This window comes from Sitophilus oryzae, unplaced genomic scaffold (assembly GCF_002938485.1).
Source record: "Sitophilus oryzae breed Bouriz unplaced genomic scaffold, Soryzae_2.0 scaffold_222_pilon_pilon, whole genome shotgun sequence".
In the NCBI taxonomy this organism is placed as follows: Eukaryota; Metazoa; Arthropoda; class Insecta; order Coleoptera; family Curculionidae; genus Sitophilus; species Sitophilus oryzae.
Window position 1 is genome coordinate 17,100 of NW_022146777.1, and position 7,783 is coordinate 24,882.

General features: G+C 30.7%; 1 pseudogene; it reads left to right on the forward strand.

Moving 5' to 3' along the window:
• LOC115884242 overlaps positions 1–7,476 on the forward strand; it is a 9,158-nt pseudogene extending 1,682 nt beyond the window's left edge.
• The last annotated feature ends 307 nt before the right edge of the window (positions 7,477–7,783 follow it).

Genomic DNA, 7,783 nt, shown 5'->3' on the forward strand with positions numbered 1-7,783 from the left:
ATAAAATAAATATGAACTAATACAAAATAAACACATAAAACTCAAAAATTGGAATTTGTCAAGAGAAATGTCAAACAAAAACTGTATTTTTTAGGATCAAGCAAGCAGGCTTTGAACATTGACAGTAAAACAAATTCTGATACATCTATCAATCATATTCAATCATGTTGTTCTTTGAGTATTTTTAAAATTGTTTAAGAAAAGGTACAGATAAATGTTTTTACTCATATACATGTTTTTAATTAAATTTAGTACATGAATTATAAAAATGTGTTGTTGCGCTGTATTGTTGGAATTGCATTGAAAGCAAAAACGTACATTATTATTAATATTATTATAAAATACCACAAAGCTGAGGGATATTACTGTGTAATTCATATTATTATACGAATAATCATAATAACATTACCGCTTCCAACTGCATCGCATGTGTTAACCTAGTTACATTTAAAAAAAACAAACTAATAAAAATGTGTCACAATTTTACAACATTAAAATAATTATTCCCTTGGCCGATACAGAGTGTGTCTTAAATAAGTGCAAATACTTTTAGGGATAGTATATTTGGATCCCAAAAACACGATTATATGAGATTTTTTCGCGAAAAATTTTTTTTGCAAAATTTGAATTTTTTTTGGGATTATAATTTCCTGATAATATGGCAACATAAGTAGTAGATTAAATTTACAAGAAAGAAAACCCCCAGAAAAAATCCAGTGGTTCTCAAAATTTAAGCAAAAAAATATTTTTTCTGGAAATTTTCAAAATAAAATAACTGGGTTATTTTGGATTTATTTGAAAAACGGTAAAGAGAAAATGTGTTTCTTTTATCGAGATCTACCAGCCCCTAAAATATTTGCACTTATTTAAGACTCACCCTGTAGTACTTATTGGTATTTTTAATATTTTTTTATTTTATTTTATTTTTATACAATACTTTCATCAAGATTAAAAATTAAAAAATATATTAATTAATAATAAAGATATAGTGATGAGAGTCTTAATAGATCTTTAAGCGGTCTTGGTCTTTCACAAAAAGCAAGACCAAGACCAAGACTAACCTTAGATTCGCAAGAGCAATACCAAGACCGACCAGTCCAAGACTTAACACAAGACAAAGACCAAGCGTACAAGACTAATGCGTTCTTGCATTTTTTACAATTTTTTTTATTTTTTTTTAGTGTGTTATCTGTATCCATGCCAAAGCAACAATGCAAACCTCACCATGCGGTCATCAAGTTGTTTGTCGAAAATGCTTCGTCAAAACCATCCAAATCGCTGTATCCCAGCGACTTCTTCCACTGAGATGCGTCATTTGCCGTGCAAAAATATTACGACTGAAAGTAAGTACCTTCACCATTTTGTCAACAAATATTTTTCTTTTAAAAACAACATATACCTCTTTCTATTTAACTATTCTTATCGTGACAAAATACTATCTATTAAAACAGTTAAAAAGCATAAGTTTTATTTAATATAAATTAATTATCAAGACCTGGACTTCAAATTAGTTAAAAAATTATAATTTTATTCTTGAAAATTTATTCTGGATTTTTCATTGAAAGAAAACCTACAAAATTAAATAGTTGTTTTTAGGGTTCCGTACCTTATCAAGACCTGGACTTCAAACGAAAAAACACCGAATTACGCGTTCAGGTTTCTGTGACCTTCAGAAAGAGTTCATAGACAATCCGCATCAATGTATAGGTTGGGTTATTATTGGTTTGGGTGAAAATAATCTGCACCAATATGTTAGCGAGGCATATAATCTCACAGTAATTTAATAGATTGCTCGTCATATTATATCAGTTCGTAGGAGATTAGGAAAAAAAACTATATTTATAGTATAAAAAATTAATTTATTTAACAAAATTTAATTAAAGATGTGACAAAATAGTTACTTTTCTATTGGTTCTATCGGACTTTTTTCGACTATATAAATCTTTATTTGTAAACTATGACGCATAAAATATTTTCAATCTAATAAATAATTTAATGATGTAAATAAGAGGAAATTTCTCACATGGGTGGTCAAATTCTATAGTTTTCATTATATCAAACAGCCTCTGAATGTTTTCTTCAGTGCAAAACTCATCAAAATTTAATATAAATAATTTTTCCAGCCTGTAAATAAAATGAACAAAATTTTCCACTTTCATGATCAAAAGCTTTTAAATGGGTAAATAATTTCGAGTTATCCAGAGATTCGGATTCTTTTGCAAATATTAAACAAATCTCACATTGATGTATTTGAAGACCGTTTTTAATGATGTAGTCACAAACATAATTAAAGGCATTTTGAGTTGAAAACATTTCTCAGAGGCTGTTTGATATAATGAAAACTATAGAATTTTACCACCCATGTGAGAAATTTCCTCTTATTTACATCATTAAATGATTTATTAGATTGAAAATATTTTATGTATTAAAGTTTACAAATAAAGATTTATATAGTCGAAAAAAGTCCGATAGAACCAATAGAAAGGTAACTATTTTGTCACATTTTTAATTAAATTTTGTTAAATAAATTAATTTTTTATACTATAAATATCTTTTTTTTCCTTATAAATAAACACATTTGTATCCTAATTTAAAAAAGATATACAAATTACCAAAACTTAGAAATAACAGTTCAAAAGTTCAACAAAAATCCTACACGCGTTTTTAAAAACAAACATATAACCACGCACTATGTCACTTCAGCAAGCGAATACGAAACAGCATGGGTTTCCGGACTAAACGACTGGTGTATTTACACCACTCAATAAGCGTGTCGGGTTTGCCGAGCGGTTTCCGATGCAGTCGCTTTCTTTTCGCATCTGTAATAGGTAATTTGTGCCACTGGGTTGAATAAACAGAAACAAGCTTGTCAGTAATTATCTACTAGTATAACAATTTGCCTTTTACCGACAAAAAAAAATGCTTAACGTTTCAGGAGGTATATCTACCCCGACGTCAGAAGGCAAAAAAAAGCATAAAGAACAAAGAAAAAACGATTTACAACATCTAAATACAACCCTTATACAACTATTAAAAAATACTTTAATTTTTAACAGACACGTCTATTATAAAATACAAAACTATTTTAAATAGCTCTTCAAAATTCTACAAGAACATATATTTAACATGTATATAGATATCTGTATTTTTATAAGTGATGTTCAAAAAACAAATAATATAACATATTTATACAAATAAGTAAATAAAAATTCTAAAATTAGTGTCCAGTAAGTTGACATTAATTTTAATAATTTATTTTTTGTTCCAATTAAAATTATCAGTAAAAAAATTCCTTCGCCATTTTGTCAAGAAATATCCAATAAAAAAATGTTTAGTACCTCTTTCTCTTCATCATACCAAAATAAAATATGCAGTCAATTTTTTTAATCAAATAAACATAGTACACGTAATAGATATAGGGTGTGTCCTAAATAAGTGCAAGTATTTTAACTGGTATTATATTTTACCACCCCAGAAAAAAACTATGAATTTTTTCGATTTTCAATTTATTATAAAAATGTTAAATAGATATTTCTTTTGTTCAGATCTACCATTCCTTAAAATACTTGCACTTATATAAAAGACACCCAGTATATACATATAAAAAAATTAAATAAAACCTTGTAGAACACTTAATGAAAAAATCTATTTTTATAATCTGTTGTACTGCTAAAAAGTACAACCTACCATCATCTTTTTTACTATACAGACAGGCCCAATGTTTCCTACATCAGCTAGCGGCTACTCTATGGCCTCCAGGACATCCTCGGTTCCGGCTTCGGACAGCCTGTATAGCGTGAGCAGCGGAGGTTCTTCCATATCTTCATCTTCCTCGGGCTCTACCGATATGGCTGCCAATATAAAAGGCATGGACCACATTCATGGAGCATGCTGCAAAGGTAGATGCGCAGGAGGAGCTTATCCCAGACAACCATCAACGGGAGCTATCAAAAGGTAGATAATATTGTCATATTTGTCATTTGAAAAAAGCAAATAAAGCAAATTAAAAAATCTTAGACCATCAAACTCATAGACACATTTTTTCGTTAACATATTTGAAGCCAACATAAGTTGTTGTATGACGTCACTTCAGGGCAAGGCAAATTATGATGTCGCATGAGTTGTACAATATGTTTCTATGGAAGTTACGGTAATTAAATGATAGTACGGCATATTTATCTGATTATACACTTATATTTGATCTCAATTTGTAATTTTTACATGTGGTGACAACATTAATTCAAAACTGTTATTTAGAACTTCAAAATTGATGGCAAGTACATGTAAGCAAAAATATATTATTAGGAATATTTAAAAATATAAGCCAAGACTACGAAATGATCTCGAGAAATAAGAAAAATAGATCATCATACCACTAGACACGCGATTTTATCGATACATCTGTAGCCAACATCATTTTCTTGCTTTATAAAAAGAGTTATCAAATATTTACCATTTCAAATGTGTCTTCTTTATAAATAATGACTAAAGTATTATATTCTTTGATTATTGGTTTAGATCTCAAAAGCAGGACATGAAAATGACATTGAAAGGCTACTGTAGACCGGAAAAAGAACCACATCAATCGTCACTCCAATCAGAGAGTCGAGTCCATTGCACAGTGTACCACCAGCATCAACAAGAATAAGGTATGATATGATCAAAAAAGTTTTATGTTCTAGCGTAATATATGATGAAATATTAACCCTCTAGCCGGTGGCAATGCATTATTTGGTGACAACTGGTAACAATTTGGTTTCTGGTGTTATTGGTCCTTGTATTCCTAGTAATTGGAATCTATTATACATTAATCGTTAGTTTATTAACAACAGCCACTGTCATGATATGTATCCTCTCGATAAACATACTTTGTTTACATAAACATATATACAGGGTGGCCCATCGAAAACGTTCCGCAAGACATAACGGCTAGGATATTTTTTTTTCAAAAAATCCAAAAACACGTCAATTTTGTTTGTGAGGGGGACAACTTTTGCCCCAAAATGATTGCGAAATCTTCAAAAAAAAATCTTCTGGTCATCCCCCAACTTTTTTCAATTGGGAAGGGGGGGTCAAGTGGCGCCGCAATGAAAAGAGCTTTCTATTCTCTATATTTCCCCGCTTCGTTTTTGAAAATCGGTCGAGTCATTGAGAAAATATGAAGGATTGAAATTTGAAAAGTTTATTTAAACAATTATCAGACTAAATGATAAGGATAAATTCCTTCGACCAATTTGCTGTTTTTTCTTATTATTTCTAGATGTTTACGCATTTTTTTCACTTGCCACAAAGTTGAACGATCAGGTGCGGTCTCAATATCGTTAAACTGATCTACAATAGAATTTCCAAAAATACCAGCCCGCGGCGATCAAAATCGTCTTCGTTGAGTTCTTGTACCAACTGAATTTTATACGGTTTTCGATGGGCCACCCTGTATGTGAATGCATCTACTTCCTCAAACTTGTATTGTTTCCCTCTCTCAAAATCTATTTGTAGACATCTTCTCTTCTCAAAATCCCTATCTGACCACTCAGAAATTTCGTTTTCTTCTCATTAAACACTAAGCCGACTTTTTGCGATTGATCTTCTTAGTCTTTTGGTCAACGATATCAGCTCTTTCCGATCTCTTGCTAAGATAACTAAATCATCTGCAAAGGCTAAGCATTGTTGTCTTTTTGTATACAGAAGACCCTCTCTGTTGATTCCCGCATCTTTTATATCTGGTTCTAATACTACACTAAACAGTATATATAGTCTGTCCAACGAGAAGATCCTTGACAGTGATAGATGTGTCTGTCATTTTAATTTCAAAGTAGTTTATTTTATTTTACAAAGAAATAAGTTGGTACAACTAGAACGCATAGCAGGAAATTAATATATATATATTTAAAATCTGACTGACAACTAACTCTCAAAAATACTGTGAAAAAAAACTGTATAAAACTGAAAAAATGTAATCGAGTTATTTTATTTAATAAAAAACAGTATGTGTTAATACAAAACAAACAAAACAAGACACCACATACCAAAAAATATAAAAAAGAACTATTTCTTACTTTCAAGCTTTATGAAACTTCCCGCATTTATGATTATATTTATCAATATAACTGATGTACAAATACAAATTTATAATATTCTGCAGGAATAAATAAAACAACATAAATAAAACAACTATTTTATTAATAATAACACTTACCAAGTTTTATACCTCACAGGTTGATTAATTAACTTTAATCTTAATTTTTTTAAACCAGTACCTTTTGACATTATTTTACTGCAGTACTAAAATCCATTATTTACCTATCGTATGTCGATATTTTACAGCTACTCCAGTTTTTAGTATGTGTTTAGTATGGTCCTTCTACCATCGAGATGCACTTATCTACGACGAGATGGTATACGAACTTTATTGATAGTAACTTTATTGGTGTATCTGTATAAGACTTTCTGCCTGGGCAACAGGTATTAACCATAAACTGTGCTCTGGGTTCTACAGTTAATTTCACTCGATTTTCCTCCACTTGACTTCAAAAGACACAAAACACACGTAATAACACGAATCAAAATGCATCATCTTCCAAAACGCAGGGTATTTGACAAAGTTGTCATAAAATTATAACCTATAATTTGGCAAGACTTTGACAAACGTCAAAAATCTAAAGGCGAGTTCATACGCATCGGCGTCCGTTTGTCGTTCATCGTTCCGTCAAACCAATAAAATTGAAATACGATCTGTCATTTTTGAAATAAACCAATAGAACTGGTTAAAAACAACAAGTGACGACGCATGACGAATTTATATTTAAACCCATCATCCATCGTTAACTTAAAAATTATTAGAAACTTTTTTTAGTAAAATAAATAGATTGGTATGGGACGTCATCTGCTTTTCTTCTGTCATCGTCTGTCGAAATCTTACCTGAGAAAAAAAACAGTGTATACTAGAGACTGGAGATAGTGGACCCCCCTACCTTAATCCGTCCCTGACATTTTTCCATTGTTTTTCTTTGTTTACTTTGACTTCAGTTTAAACATACTTTATCTACATTATATTTTTTGTCTTAGATGTGCACAGAAAATCGTAACACAACTTGAAATGCCGCTACTGAGCAGAAATCCAAAAGGCTACAAGTACGAGAAGCTGTCACAAGATGAAGAGGATGAAATACCCGTTAAAAACAACAACAATAGTCGAAAAAATGGCGAGAAAAAAGATGGTGGTGCGACCGAAGCAAAAGCGAGGAGAAAATCGACAACAAAAAAGAACGAAATCATGGAGAAAAATATGGAAATGAAGGAGAAAATGGACAAGAGGAAGGGCTGTAAAAAGATACTGCTGTTTGGTGAAGAGAATTTTTAAGTTTGTTTCAAATCTGTGGAAGTTAAAAAGAGGTTATAAGTTATAAACTATAAAGGCATTGTTAGGCTACATAGTTTGAATATTTGCTGACTTAATTTCCTGTTCATCAGTGCCGTTCTAATTTTATTTACGTGTAAAACGTGTAAAGTATAATATAAAGTAGACACAATAATTTGTTGGTTTTTGTATTTCGTTATCTATAAATGTTATTAGTTTCTAAGCGAATTTCATAATTGATCGGTTCATCACATGCACAGATAAAGGAAATAAATTTAAATTTAGATTGGACAGCCCGTTAAAATATATAATTGTTTTGGGCCGCGACCGTTGTACGCGATCTGGCGCTGCTATAGCGGTTGCTAAGAACAACCGCAAACAATAACAGAAATATTTTCTCTTGTCAAAGTCAGAATCTTCAAAAAT